Raw genomic sequence first — 15,920 nt, forward strand, 5'->3', positions numbered from 1 at the left:
ACAAGGCTTTTCTGGGGTCCATGACAGACTCAAACTGGCACATCTAACTTTTGACCTCTCATAAAGGACTCCAATGAAGAAATAAGATGCACCTTGAATGAGTTGTATCTCCTCTCAAATGAAATATTCAAATGAAAAGTCCAAAGCACAATAGACCTAACCCACAAGAATGAAGTAAAAGAACATGGCCTTTATTGGGTTACATAGCATCTCTAAAACAGCACCTGTGGATACTATTGTTTACAGAATTAGAGAAATGTCTATAGAAGCAGTGTGACTGAGAGAAATGACTTTCCATCATTTTGGATTTGCTTTCTTTTGTTTTTAGAGAAAAAGCAGAATTGAGAAAAGAAACTGAGTCTGACTACAGAGAACTATGGTCAGAGAGTGATGAGCAGAAAGTCTTGGCTACAAAGACGTTCCTGGAAGGAGGGAGGGTGAGAAGCATGACAGAGTCAGTGGTGGGGATTTTTAACCTGAAGTGGTGAGGATTATATCTTAAAAAGCCTTTGATGTGGAATAAAATGACAGAACAGTGGAAAAATAGGGGATTGAGAAAGAATTAGAATAGGAAAGTTTAATATTGATTCATCAGTGTATAAATCTTGCTGCACCTCTAACCAGTCAGTGCTGCATGGGCTCTGCTCGCTTCAGTCATGTGCATCCATCTGGATAGAATGTGCTGACAATGGAACTGATGATGTAAGGAACAAGAAAGATTAAGGAGTTATATTAATATCTCTGAAGAGGGGACTGTATGCTGCTACCAAATGTGGCAAAAATGATTTTGAAAATATCATGAAGCACACAGATGCTAAGATGGGGAAATACCCTGGATTATATGGGTACCCCTGTGAAAACATATGAGCATTTAAAAGGAAAAAAAAACTCTTAGAACTATGTTCAGATAAACATGTAACAACAGAAGCAGGGTCAGGAGATGAAGTGTTGATTACTATGAAGAACAGTGAAGGAGAGCAACATCCAGGGAATTGGGAGGGTCTCTATAAGCTAGAAAGGGCAAGAAAGAGCTTATCCCCTGAGTTATCATAATGGGACATTGCAACACACTGATTTTAGCTGACTGAGATCCATTTTCCTCTAATGATTGGCAGAACTGCAAATGAGGCATTTCTAACATTTGTGGGTGTGGAGAGCCGCCTCCCGGGTTGGGCCTAGTGGTTGCGCTGCAGCCTGCTCTAGAGTTCCCCCCGCCCATCGAGTGAGTCAAGATGGCGCCCGCATCCTGTTTCCGCGTATGACGTACGCGCCCACCAACCCTATCTTCCAATCACCTCTGTATACGTGGCACTAACCTATTGGGTTTGGGCACAGTATATAAGAGGTTACCCGGACAGGGTGGGTGGAGACGACCCACAGGGAGCCGTACCTGACGGCCGCATAGAGGTTGTTCCCCCGCGGGGTATCTTGTCCCGCGCGGAACCTGTAACAGAGAATGCAAGCTTAACTCCAGTAAAGGTCTGTGCTTACAACTGCTACGTGTCTTGGATCTGTGTTTCTCACCAGCGCGGATTTGTCTGCGTCTCTCTGTCTCTCCTCATTGTCTCACCCGCCGGCCGGGGGCTTGACGCTGAGCGAGAAGTCGCGGACAAGTGGTGGCCTGTACGGGGAACCCTTCTGCTGCCTTTCCCCGAGCTGGTGAGGACGTGCTTCTTGAGTTCGCAGCGGACTTCCCGTGCTTGATCACCGCGAGAAGGTGAGTACTTCTTATTACGTGAGAGTTAAGGACCGCGGGCTTTCAGGTAGCCCCGGGGACTCGGAAGAGCTCTCCGAGTGATTAAAGTACAGTGCCGACTGCAAACATGGGGCAGTCCGGAAGTTTACCTTTGTTAGCTCCCTTAAAGACCCTTTTAGCGGACGGCTCCTGTGAAAGTGAGCCGCCCACTTGTAAGCCGCCAGAGTCTGGCGCTAGTTCAGACACCTCTGACTCAGAGTCAGATGGTGATGAGACCGAGGGTGCAGACGCGCCTCCGCTGATCGATTGGGGAAGGCCCCCTGTCTCACCCACACAGCCTTCCGCCCCGCCAGCGCCTGCTGCAGGGACGCGGAGGCTTCCGGTGAATGGTTTTGGTGATCTCGCCAAAAACCCTCACCACGGGCTCCCTCTGGTGGCCGAATCAGGTAATTACAGTGGCCCTCCTTTGCGAGACCCGGAACCCCTTACAGGCTGGTCGGGGGAGGGGCAGTTACAGCCGTACCCCCCGCCTGCGTACGCGAGCCCTCGAGACCTTACGTCACCAAGTGATGGAGGGAGACATTTCTGGAAATGGAACCCCTTTTCAGCCTTTAGACCTTTCGGTATGATGGGTGGTTGCCAGCCGCTTAAGCCAGAACCAGTCTCAGAGATGTACCCGGTTATTATCAATCCCCAAGGTAATAACCAGTATGAGCCATATGATTACAAAATTTTAAAGGAATTGAGGCAGGCCGTCCATCAGTATGGCCCCAATGCCCCTTTTACCCTGAATATGGTTGAAAACCTCTCCGCCCTGAATCATACACCCGCAGATATTTTTCAGCTGGCCCGTGCTTGTTTACCACAGGGCCGATATATAGATTGGAAAGCATGGTTTGAGGAGCTAGCTGAGGAACAAGCCGCAAAAAACGCAGCGGGGAGACGTGGCGGGTGGAATGCAGATATGCTATTGGGGAAAGGTGCCCACTCCCAGAATCAAACAGGGTTCCCTCAAGAAGTCTACGCCCAGATTTTCCGTTGTTTCATAGGAGCCTGGAAAAAGCTGACAGGTGAGGGAGAGGCTCAAGCCTCACTCAGCAACATACATCAGGGCCCCACAGAACCCTTCGTGGATTTTGTAGCCAAAATGCAAACTGCGGCTGAGAGAATTTTCTCAGATCCAGGAGTGGCAGAGACTGTAGTTAAACAAATGATATTTGAGCAGTGCAACAAGGAATGTAAAGTTATCCTAGCGCAAAACAGAGGAAAAAACCTGACGGAATGGGTTCGGCTCTGCAGAGATGCTGGTAGCCCGTTAACTAATGCAGGTCTAGCTGCCATGCTAGCCAGCTCCTTACAAGTAGCTGCAAAGAAATCCAAAGACCTAGGAACAAAGCCAAGAGGATGTTATCATTGTGGCCAGTTGGGACACATTAAGAGAAACTGTCCCAATAAAGGCCAACCACCTGCCACTCAACAGTTTGGTAGACCATATGCGGCAACCAGGCTATGTGGCCGTTGCCACAAGGGACCCCATCGCGCAGAAGACTGTAGGTCAGCCTTCAATGCGCAGGGTGTGCGCCTTTCTGGCCGTCCTGAACAGGACCCAAAAAACGGGCAGAGGGGGTCCACCCTTTCGGTGGACCCCCCTGCATGCCATCCGGCGACACAACACCCGTCCAAATTCGCGCATCCCCTGGATCAGCAGGACTGGACCTCTGTGCCACCTCCAGACTCATACTGACCCCCTCCATGGGTGTCCAGTTGATAGGGACCTCCTTTAAAGGGCCCTTACCAACGAAGACTGTTGGGCTCATATTAGGGAGAGCATCCACAGCCCTGAAAGGACTAACAGTTATACCAGGCATTGTAGATTCGGATTTCACAGGCTTTGCCCAGGTTATGGTTCAGTCTCAGCAAGGCACCCTAGTCATTGCAGAGGGTGATAAGCTGGCACAGCTCCTGCTCTTGCCCAGCTTACATGCATCCTTCCCGAGTAGAACCAGACAGAGAGGAAATAAAGGGTTTGGATCTACTGGAGAAGTTTTTGAAGGCCTCCATATGTCCCTGGAGTCTCGACCCATGCTAACTATTAAGGTACAAGGCAGACCCTTCATGGGCCTGCTAGATACCGGGGCCGATCGGTCGATCATAAGACAACAGGAATGGCCCCCTGCCTGGCCGACGTGCAAGGCGGAGGAAACCATTAGAGGAATAGGCCACGGCCTGTCCCCGAAGGCTCAACTGTCTGTAGCCTTATTTACATATAATTTTTTAAATGAAAATTCACTAGGAATGACACCTGCTCTTCAGCATACTACTCCGAGTCCTCCACATAGAGGTCTAGTCCATTGGAAGGATGTCCTGTCAGGACAATGGCAAGGCCCTGACCCAGTGCTCAGCTGGGCCAGAGGCTCTGTTTGTGTTTTTTCCCCAGGAGCCAGGACGTCAACCAGTGTGGGTTCCGGAGAGACTGGTGAGAACCGTGACACCGCCCGGGGGCGCCGAGGAACTGCTGCCCAACAAATCAGCAAACCTTCAACCTGAACCGTCCGACCCGGCCTCCAACTCTGCTGATGACGGCGGCGACTGACGAGATGGCAACGAAAACGCCAGTCACCCTCCGACTGTTTAGAAGGGGGGACCAGTTTTAATACCCCCCACTCTCCCAACAGGTGGAATCAGACCTTAAAGTGCTTGGGAAGACCAAGTTAACCCCCGTTGCCTTCGACCTTTCCGAACTGGGCGAGACTGTACAAAGTCTGTGGAACCGAGTCACCTCTTGGTTCTCTTGGCCCAATTTGACTACTTGGATTCTCGTAGCGGTGGGACTATTAGTGGGATTAGTCACTGTTAAATGCTTGTTAGAACGCTTGTTCCAGACACAGCAGCAATTGCGTGTTACTACCGTGTTGGCTATGTCACTCGCCCCTGGTGCTCCTGACAACGACCGTCCCGCTAACCAGTCCTTCCCCTCACTGTATGACCCGTCCCGGCCACTCAGGGCGGGGCGCTCGAAAACAGGATCTGCTGCAAAGCCCATGGCCGTGTCCCGGGTGTAAAAGGCGGCACCAGAAGTCATAATTTTTGTCTAAAGGATGATCTCTAAGGCAGAGTCACGGTCCTGGCCAGACTAGACTCCGGCCATTGCACAGAGACATCTAGTGACACTCTCGACTCTGGTTGCCGCTCTCCTGAGCCCCGCTTAGCCCAGTTGCGAGGCGAAGCACTGCAGGGAGAGTCACGTTGTTTCCAGTTCACGGGCTCTCCGGTCTCTATATGAGGAGGCATTCTGGTTGGTGCCTAGCAAGCCTAGTCCAGACTCCCCAAAGCACCAAAACAAGTAGTGGGCTAATCAAGCTCACGGGAGCTCACTCATCAATGGAGACACTGGGTCTAAGAAAGGGTCTACGGACCAAAAATAATAAAAAAGGGGGAGATGTGGAGAGCCGCCTCCCAGGTTGGGCCTAGTGGTCGCGCTGCAGCCTGCTCTAGAGTTCCCCCCGCCCATCGAGTGAGTCAAGATGGCGCCCGCATCCTGTTTCCGCGTATGACGTACGCGCCCACCAACCCTATCTTCCAATCACCTCTGTATACGTGGCACTAACCTATTGGGTTTGGGCACAGTATATAAGAGGTTACCCGGACAGGGTGGGTGGAGACGACCCACGGGGAGCCGTACCTGACGGCCGCATAGAGGTTGTTCCCCCGTGGGGTATCTTGTCCCGCGCGGAACCTGTAACAGAGAATGCAAGCTTAACTCCAGTAAAGGTCTGTGCTTACAACTGCTACGTGTCTTGGATCTGTGTTTCTCACCAGCGCGGATTTGTCTGCGTCTCTCTGTCTCTCCTCATTGTCTCACCCGCCGGCCGGGGGCTTGACGCTGAGCGAGAAGTCGCGGACATGTGGGAAATTTAAAGGAGCAATAGGAAATGAAAACAGAGATCTTTACTGCATTGTCCCACAGTGACCATCACTAAAAGGGAATAAAGAGACCACATCCTCTAACTATTTTCTAGAAAAGGAGCACTGTCCTGAAAACATGTTAAGGGCACTGCAAATATGTGCCTTGACTCCAGATCCATTAAAAGGTCATGGCAGTGAGAGCCCAGAACCCATCCAGGTGAGAAATTCTGAAGGCACATGCACAGCATGAATCATAAGTGAATTCACAACAGCATTTCTCCTTATACTGCAGATTTTGAAACTATCACAGCGTTTATTTAAATGAATGAATAACAAATATGATAATATATAGAGAGAAAGCTAAATTTTAATGATGACCTTATACTCTCAAACATAACCAAATCAAAGTTTCTAGATCTTGTATAAGGAAAACCAAAATTGAAAACTGAATGGAGGCAATTGACAGTAGCAGAAAATTTACAGAACTAGAAGCCAGGGCAAAAGAAACTTTTCAAAAATACAATACTGGGAAAGAAAAATTTGGAAATGATACAGGGAAATGCACAGAGAGAACTAATATACATCAGAGGAAGGCAGATAATGGACACATGTATATTTGAACAAATAATGATTGAGAATTACCCAGAACTAGTGGAAGAAACCAATTCACAAACTCAAGTGCCATCAAACCAAAGCCAAAGTAGTCAATAGTCAATAGTAGTCCATAATGAGACACATCTCAGAAATCTGCAGAATATCGAAGATGAAGAGGAAAACACACAGTCATACATAAGATCAGATACCTACAGTGCAGAGATCCTTTAAAGTGTCATAAATAAGTAATATTTGGTAGACTATCATTTTTGCCTAGGGATAAGCACTTCTTATGAGTGACCACTCCAGCTAGCCCTGCCTTCCTTGTATCCTGGTACTCAGCCTGCAGCTCCATATGGACTGGGTGGTAAGAGCTGCCCTCAGCTTCTCTGAATGGCCCCTGCTGCTCCTTTTCTAGACAGCCCTTTGCCATCTCAAGCCTTATAATTATGAGAAGGCCTGTAACTTCTCAGGCTTTGGATGGTCAGAATCTTCATTCAGTTTCTCCAAAAGGCCTGGCTTTGACCACATACCTTGTTACTCTGTATAGTCTGAAACTTGTAATCTCCAGTATCTGTGGTTAAAGACTTACTTCCCTCTCTGAGACAAAATAAAAGTGGCAAGATAAAAGTGAGAATCCATGGCCCTTCCATGATGTTAACCCCACCCCTATAGGGGCCAAGTTTAGGTAAGATTTGGATCCTCAAACACCTTTATTCTCCCCTTTCCTCCACCATGTTCTTTAAGTCAATACAGCTGTCCTTTTCTGCACTCAAATCTGGCTACCTAATTGTGCTTCTTCATTATCACCCAAAGAACTTCCAAATATCATCCAAAACAACTGACCTGGGAAGCAGGGTGATTTGACACTGATTAACAAACCAAGGTGGTAATGCATGCAGTTTCTCTTGGCTTACTTATCAGCTGTCCCAGTGGCCAGCACCATTTGGGAAGCTTCATTACTGGATAGTGTGCATTGGTGCTGTCTTGCACTGCTGCCCTCAGTGTTTTTTGGGGTTACTTAGGTACCATCCCAGAGCTGTGGATCCATTAAAAGGCCAATATTCTGCAGAGAGGCATGGGAAAGCTCCCTGGACACTGAGTAATTTGGCTATCTGCCTCTGTACAGCAAGAGGGAGGTCCTGGAAATGGAGCAAAGGACTGGGTGAGAGCATTGCAAATTCAGTGTAAATTAATTGGACTTAGTTCTGAAAAGATATAGAGGATGCAAAGTAGGAGCACGTCCAGATCCATTGTCCTCAGACCACCCAGAGCAAGTCCTCCTGGCCCTGCCTTTGGCTGTGCTGATACATCACCCTGATGCCGAAAGACGGCAATGAGACTGGGGACTATGTTGACTGTCCTGTCTGAGTTGTGTCTCCCAGAATTTCTCCAAGGGTTTCACATCACCCCTAGGTGAGGGGAATTTTCCTGGGCCAGAGCCTTTACAGAGGGGAATATTCTTGCTGGGATAATAAGGCTGCACTTGGAAAAATGTCCACTAAGATCTGAGACCCTTATGTTGCTGCTGTCTGCATTGTGGTCACTTGCCTCCCCTGCTCCATGGGTTTAAAGGGTCCAATTCTTGATGATCAGTGGTTAAGGATCTCATGGGAAAATGCTAGTGACCCAAGCACCTTATTTGGGCTCTGCTGAAGACCCATAAAGAGCGTCCACCCTACTGTGGAAAGGTGAGACACCCAGGCTGTGGGGCTGGGCTTGGTTGAGCATCACATCTTGTCAGAATGGTAGAGGGCTGCTCTCAAGTGCATGGGGTCTAGGAGCCTTGCACAGCAGGTCAGCCACTCAGAGGGTGACACCTGTTTGGCCCTACCCCCTCTGAGCTTCAATAGGACACCCTGGGGAGACAGCAGAATTGGAGACAGGACCAGAAATCGTTTTCCTAATGACCTACAAGGTTAAACAAAACATGGATAGGAAGAAATTAAATCTGTAAGCAGAAATATTACCAGACTAGAAATTCAAATGCTTCTCAAGGGATTAGTTCAGAAGAAATGTGAAACAGCAGCTGGCTGGCAACCTGCATTTGGGTCTTTTCACCCAAAGAACTTTCACATACCATTCAAAACATACTAAGAGAACTGTCTTTTTCAGTAACACCAATGAATTCAAAAGACAATATGATATCTTCAGAGTTGAAAGAGACTATCTACATGTCTAGAATTCTAAATGTAAATCTATCCCTCAAGAATAAAGGCGATCTCAGGAGATTTCTTGACTACCAATGAAAGCATCATTACTATCAGCAAATTCCCAGGGAATTTCCAAAGGATCTTTATGATGATAGAATATCTCCACTGTGGCATGTTCAGGTATAAAGATAAGCGGAAAGTGATAAATATGGGTAATAAAAATATCAGTTACTGATATTTAGTGAAAGGTAAAGGAAAAGTAATGTACTTAAAATAACTGTCAAAATTTGGGAAATAAACAGAATTTTAGTAAAATTCTGACTATCTAATCTAAGGATATTGCTTTAGCCATAAGGACAGTTGAAGATTATATTCAGTTGTTAAATACTGCCAGAATGCAATATACCAGAAATGGAATGGCTCTTAAAAAGTCAATTCATTAAGTTGCAAATTTACATTCTAAAAGTATAAAAATGTGCAAACAAAGGCATCCAGAAAAAGATATCTTGACTCAAGGTAAGCTGATGGGTCCCACACACCTCTATCAGGTGTGGCTGGAATCTGCTGATCCTTTAGCACCTCATTTCAAATGACTTCCCTGGAGGCATTTTCTTTATGCATCTAGAAATATTTGTGTCTCCTGTTGACACTGACAACTCTGTCACCTGTATCAGCTCTGAAGCTTTAAGGACTCCAGTAAGAAGCCCTGCCTGTAATGGGTAGAGACACCTCCTCAAGGAAACCACCTGTTCACAAGGCCCCATCCACAGTGGCTGGGTCACATCTCCATGGACACAACTTAGTCTAAAGACCCCACCAAATCATATTTAATCAGAATTAAAGAGTCACTTTTCTGTGCTTCACATCAGTTTCAAACCACTGCAAAGATTTTAATTGATTTTTGTCACTAATATTGTAATGTGTGGTTGAATTTATTGAGTAACCATTAAAAGAATTAAACGCCATTATATATAATGCCCTAAAAAGGAAGGCAACATTTCTTCCTCAACTAAAATGTAACGTTCATTACATTTTGAATCACACATAACCAGAATCTTAGTCATTAAAAGGGGACACATTTATTAGTGTAAAGTTGTTCATAGTATCCTGTTATTACCTCCTTTATTCCTGTGATGTCAGTAGTTATGTCTCCTCTTCCTTTTCTGATCTTATTTATTCGCATCCTCTCTCTTCTTCTTTTTGTCAATCTTGCTAAGGGCCCATCAATCTTATTGATTTTCTCATAGAACCAACTTCAGGTCTTATTGATTTTCTCTATTGTTTTAATGTTTTCAATTTCATTTATTTCTGCTCTAATCTTTGTTATTTCTTTCCTTTTGTTTGATTTGGGATTAGTTTGCTGTTTTTTCTCCAGTTTTTCCAAGTGGACACATAATTCCTGCATTTTTGCCTTTTCTTCTTTTCTGATATAGACATTTAGGGCAATAAATTTCCCTCTTAGTACTACCTTTGCTGCGTCCCATAAATGAGTACAGCAAAGTAGCAGGTTACAAGATCAACATTCAAAACTCTGTAGCATTTCTATACACTAGTAATGAACAAGCTGAGGGGGAAATCAAGAAACGAATCCCATTTACAATTGCAACTAAAAGAATAAAATACCTAGGAATAAATTTAACTAAACAGACAAAAAACCTATATAAAGAAAACTACAAAAAACTGCTAAAAGAAATCACAGAAGACCTAAATAGATGGAAGGGCATACCGTGTTCATGGATTGGAAGACTAAATATAGTTAAGATGTCAATCCTACCTAAATTGATTTACAGATTCAATGCAATACCAATCAAAATCCCTACAACTTATTTTTCAGAAATAGAAAAACCAATAAGCAAATTTATCTGGAAGGGCAGGGTGCCCCGAATTGCTAAAAACATCTTGAGGAAAAAAAACGAAGATGGCGGTCTCGCACTGCCTGACTTTAAGGCATATTATGAAGCCACAGTGGTCAAAACAGCATGGTATTGGCATAAAGATAGATATATCGACCAATGGAATCGAATAGAGTGCTCAGATATAGACCCTCTCATCTATGGACATTTGATCTTTGATAAGGCAGTCAAGCCAACTCACCTGGGACAGAACAGTCTCTTCAATAAATGGTGCCTAGAGAATTGGATATCCATATGCAAAAGAATGAAAGAAGACCAATATCTCACACCCTATACAAAAGCTAACTCAAAATGTATCAAAGATCTAAACATTAGGTCTAAGCCCATAAAACAGTTAGAGGAAAATGTAGGGAGATATCTTATGAAACTTACAATTGGAGGCGGTTTTATGGACCTTAAACCTAAAGCAAGAGCACTGAAGAAGGAAATAAATAAATGGGAGCTCCCCAAAATTAAACACTTTTGTGCATCAAAGAACTTCATCAAGAAAGTAGAAAGACAGCCTACACAATGGGAGACAATATTTGGAAATGACATACCAGATAAAGGTCTAGTACCCAGAATTTATAAAGAGATTGTTCAACTCGACAACAAAAAGACAGCCAACCCAATTACAAAATGGGAAAAAGACTTCAACAGACACCTATCAGAAGAGGAAATACAAATGGCCAAAAGGCACATGAAGAGATGCTCAATGTCCCTGGCCATTAGAGAAATGCAAATCAAAACCACATCGAGATATCATCTCACACCCACCAGAATGGTCATCATCAACAAAAGAGAAAATGACAAGTGCTGGAGAGGATGCAGAGAAAGAGGCACACTTATTCACTGTTGGTGGGAATGTCAAATGGTGCAACCACTGTGGAAGGCAGTTTGGCGGTTCCTCAAAAAGCTGAATATAGAATTGCCATATGACCCAGCAATACCATTGCTAGGTATCTACTCAAAGGACTTAAGGGTAAAAACTCAAACGGACAGTTGAACACCAATGTTTATAGCAGCATTATTTATAATTGCAAAGTGATGGAAACAGCCAAAATGTCCATCAACAGACGAGTGGCTAAACAAACTCTGGTATATACATACAATGTAATACTATGCAGCTTTAAGGCAGAATAAACTTATGAAGCATGTAATAACATGGATGGACCTAGAGAACATTATACTGAGTGAGACTAGCCAAAAACTAAAGGACAAATACTGTATGGTCCCACTGATGTGAACAGACATTCGAGAATAAATTTGGAATATGTCATTGGTATCAGAGTCCAGAAGAAGCTAGAAACAGGGTAAGATAATGGGCAATTGGAGTTGAAGGGATACAGACCGTGCAACAGGACTAGATACAAAAACTCAAAAATGGACATCACAATAATACCTAATTGTAAAGTAATCTTGTTAAAACACTGAATGAAGCTGCATCTGAGCTATAGGTTTTTGTTTTGTTTTGTTTTGTTTTGTTTTGACTTTACTATTATTACTTTTATTTTTGTCTCTATGTTAACATTCTATATCTTTTTCGGTTATGTTGCTAGTTTTTCTAAACCGATGCAAATGTACTAAGAAATGATGATCATGCATCCATGTGATGATGGTAAGAATTACTGTTTGCATATGTAGAATGGTATGATTTCTAAATGTTGGGTTAATTTCTTTTTTTCCATTAATTATAATAAAAAGAGAAGGGGTGATTGGAGCTGAACGGATACAGACTGTACAACGGGACTGGATATAAAAACTCAGAAATGGACAGCACAATACTACCCAATTGTAATGCAATTATGTTAAAACACTGAATGAAGCTGCATGTGAGGTATAGGTTTTTTGTTTTTTTTTTCTTTCTATTAATGTTTTTATTCTTATTCTGTTGTCTTTTTATTTCTTTTTCTAAATCGATGCAAATGTACTAAGAAATGATGAATATGCAACTATGTGATGTTATTAAGAATTACTGATTGTACATGTAGAATGGAATGATTTCTTAATGTTATGTTAATTTCTTTTTTCTTTAATAAAAAATAAATAAAAAGTAAATAAAGGGGACGCATTAAGAAATTGTAAAGCTAAAGAAAGATTTAAAGTAAAAGAATGGAAAATTATATGCATAGATTTATTTATTTACATACAATTATGATGTAATTATTATTTATTTTTTATTTATAGAAATAATACACACACAATTATATATAAAAAATATAAATTATTTACATAAACTCTATGTTCATAAAATTGCAGCATGGCATTAACTAAAAAGTTAGGATGGTTATAATAATATCAAAACTGCATATGATTTTAAAAAGATCATTACTGGGGAAAACACTTCACTTCATGGTGATAGATGTTTCAATTCACCATTAAAATGTAGCAACACTAAATTTTACCCATCTAATAACCAAACTTTAATAGGCAGAGGGCAAAAGGTGAACAATTGTAGAGAGGAAAAACATAAACACACAATGGTAAAAGTGGTTTAATTGATCCCCAATTTTAGCTTTGACAAACAACCAGTAAAATTTAATAAAAATAAGAAAATCTGAAAAACAGCAGAAAAGTTATGAAAACATGAACAGATTTACACATTCATTTCATGGGACACATGGAACCACATAAAAAATGATCACATTGCGGGCCACAGTGGCTCAGCAGGCAGAGTTCTCACCTACAATACGAGGGACCTGGGTTTGATTCCCAGTGCCTGTCTGTGCTATAAAATAAAAATAAAAAAATATCTTAGGCAGAGACAGCAAACAAACATGAAAACATTTCAAAACACTCAGCACTCTCAAAATGTTTTCTCTGATTTTCAGACTATTGAGCTCGAGATCCATAATAAAACATGATTTAAAGATATCCATACATTTTACAAATAGTAATTTCATGTCTGTGCTCCACTTCTGAAAAGCACAAGTAAGCTCCTACCAGACAGAATGTTCCACAGATAAAATAAACTCACTACCACATTCAAAATACTTGAAGCACTGGGTCCCAAACAAAGCCTGATAAATCCTGGAAGAGACTCAACTGTTTGGTAAAGGGAAGTTTAATATAAAGAATTGTTAAACTGTGACAGAGAAACAACTTTGAGATGTGAGAGAACATCGCTTGGCATCTGAGCAGAGGATATATCCCTGAGAGAAACACAGGGAAGTGGGGGACCCTCCCCAAGACTGGCTTTTAGACCTTCTTGGAGAAGGTGTCCTTTCAATCCTCTAAATGGCAGGGAAGGTCTCTGAATTGCACAGGCCAGAGCTGGCCTGCTGTCTCTGGCAACAGGAAGGAATCCTCCAGGCATGGGTAGCACTCAGGAGAACCACAGGTAGGGGCAGAGTGCAGTTGTGCAGGGGGAGTGGGGACACAGGTGCAGACAACAGACGTGGAGCCCACAGTGGTCTCATCAAAAGGACACTCAAGGCCATGGAATGTATGGTGTGTGAAGAAAATAGTTTAAAAAAAGAGTTGATTTGATAAATTTTGGTGGATTCACACAGTGAACTTCTATTCAGCAATGGAAGTGAATAAATTGTAGATGCATACAACAAAATAAAAGTTCTATAAATATTGAATGAAAAATGCTAGCAACAAAATAATGTGCATAGGATGATTCCATTTGTACAAAATTCCATAACGAGCCAAACTATACAGTTTTGTGATGTGTATGTGGAATTTCAAAATGTGAAGGAAGTGATTATTATGAGATTCAGAAAAATCATGAAGGCAGGGTTGTGGTTGGTGAGGGGGGAGTGGATTTCATTAGGATGTGGGGCAAGAATGTGTCCGGTCATGGTGAGATCTTGGTGCAACTAGGTTGTTGTTAATCAAAAGTGTGTAGATGCATGTGATTTTGAAATTTTCCTTGAGATATTTTAAAATTAAACTTTAAATATTTAATATATATTTAGAATACATAGAATTTCACACATTTATTGACACATACGAAAAATAATATCCTCAAATGGCACTGGTTTGACAGAATATTTGGTCAGTTAACATTTGTTCTATAAATTAAAAAATAAAAACAAACTGAATCTAGGAGAGGTTTATTTCTATCAATAAACATATTGGTTTATAGAACAGTTATATATTGTTCTAATTTATTTATATTGTCAGTTCAAACTTCTCTTCTGAGTTCTAAATTCAACATTCCTGTGTGTCTCTATGACACTTCTACCTCAGTATCTGTGGAACCTACCTCATGATCTTTACACCTCCACACAAGCCAACCCCATCCAATACCACCCAAGGGAAGGAGCAGCTCACCTCCTGTTGTCTCAACTAAAACCAGTGAAGTCATCCTCGGCAACACTACCTCAGCACTCACATCCACCTCCTGTCAATCTTACAGCCACATATTCCCCAGCACATCCACTTCCTCCTAACTCCATTGTAATGACTTCAGAACAACCCACCAACAGCTCTCTCCTGGATTCCTGAAATAACTTCCTAACTGGTTTTCTAACATATATTCTTAATATTCTTTTTAAAAAATGAGTTCACTTCACTAAAACCAGAATGATCTTTCTGAAAGGAAAATTTGGTCATGCCATCTGGCTGCTTAAAATCCTCCTTTAAGTGGGACACTTTATTTAAATTTGCCTATGGTTAAACTAACTAAAGTATCCATTCTTGGTGGTTCTAAGTATATTGTTTGTTTTTGTAAATAAAAATATGAAATTAAAAACTAAAACTAAATAATAGAAAAACTATGTAACCTGGGGTGCAATTGTAGCTAAATGGTTGAATTTTTGCTTACTGTGTGACAGGCCCAGATTTGATACCTAGTCCATGCACTTTCCAATACAAACAAAAAAGCTAACAAAAAAAATCAACAAGTGATGCTGCAATAAAGGGATACTCATGTGGAAAATTAATGCAATGTGACCCTGCCTTAAAGGGTAAAAAACACACAGATGCACACACGCACATACAGAAACACATTTCCACTGCACTAAGCTAAACACACAAACACACACAGACATAGAAGGTTCTTCCTTATTGACCTCAAACATGCATATTTTACATCAAATTTTGCAATTCCTGATTTTCTTTCATCAATATCAGCTACCCCTTCAAACTTAAACCTTGAGAGACAGACTTATTTTTAATTGCTTGTTGCCATTATTATAAAGCAAATACCCAGAAGTATATTTGACATATAATAGACCCTCAATTAGAATTTATTTAATAAATTAAAAATTAAAAAAGAAATCAATGAAGAAAAGTCCTAACTACAACAAATTCACTCAGAAATATAACATTAAAATAGAATAATCGATTATTTAATGCAATGATGTAAAGCATTCTAGCTTTAATGAAAGCGTAAATATGTTAGCATGAAATAAATACCCAGGGGAAAGAAACTAGGTAGACACCTAGTGCTGTCACATATGAAAATAATGTCTTATTGTTGAAAAAAACTGTTCCCATCTCTTGACCAAAATGCCAGCCTCACTCCTTCATGCCCCTTTCACACTGACTTCCTCCTCCTCACCACCTTCACAGCAGGGAGAGCAGAGAAGGACAACTTGAACTGCAGGGAATAGACAAAAACGCGGCACATTCAGATCCTAACTATTCTAAATGCCAATGTACCGGGAATTCTCCCTTATATTTCCCCCTTGAGAGATTCCTAATCTGGCAGCTCCTTTTCTCCTTCCT

At 42.1% G+C, this 15,920-nt stretch overlaps 2 pseudogenes across 2 annotated transcripts in view; both read right to left on the reverse strand.

Moving 5' to 3' along the window:
• Window positions 1-15,920, reverse strand: part of LOC143661204 (immunoglobulin kappa variable 4-1 pseudogene) — a 141,475-nt pseudogene that overhangs the window by 82,956 nt on the left and 42,599 nt on the right. The gene's annotated exons all lie outside the window — the stretch shown is intronic.
• Window positions 1-15,920, reverse strand: part of LOC143661708 (immunoglobulin kappa variable 3-11 pseudogene) — a 42,841-nt pseudogene that overhangs the window by 25,905 nt on the left and 1,016 nt on the right. The gene's annotated exons all lie outside the window — the stretch shown is intronic.

This window comes from Tamandua tetradactyla, chromosome 17, assembly GCF_023851605.1.
Source record: "Tamandua tetradactyla isolate mTamTet1 chromosome 17, mTamTet1.pri, whole genome shotgun sequence".
In the NCBI taxonomy this organism is placed as follows: Eukaryota; Metazoa; Chordata; class Mammalia; order Pilosa; family Myrmecophagidae; genus Tamandua; species Tamandua tetradactyla.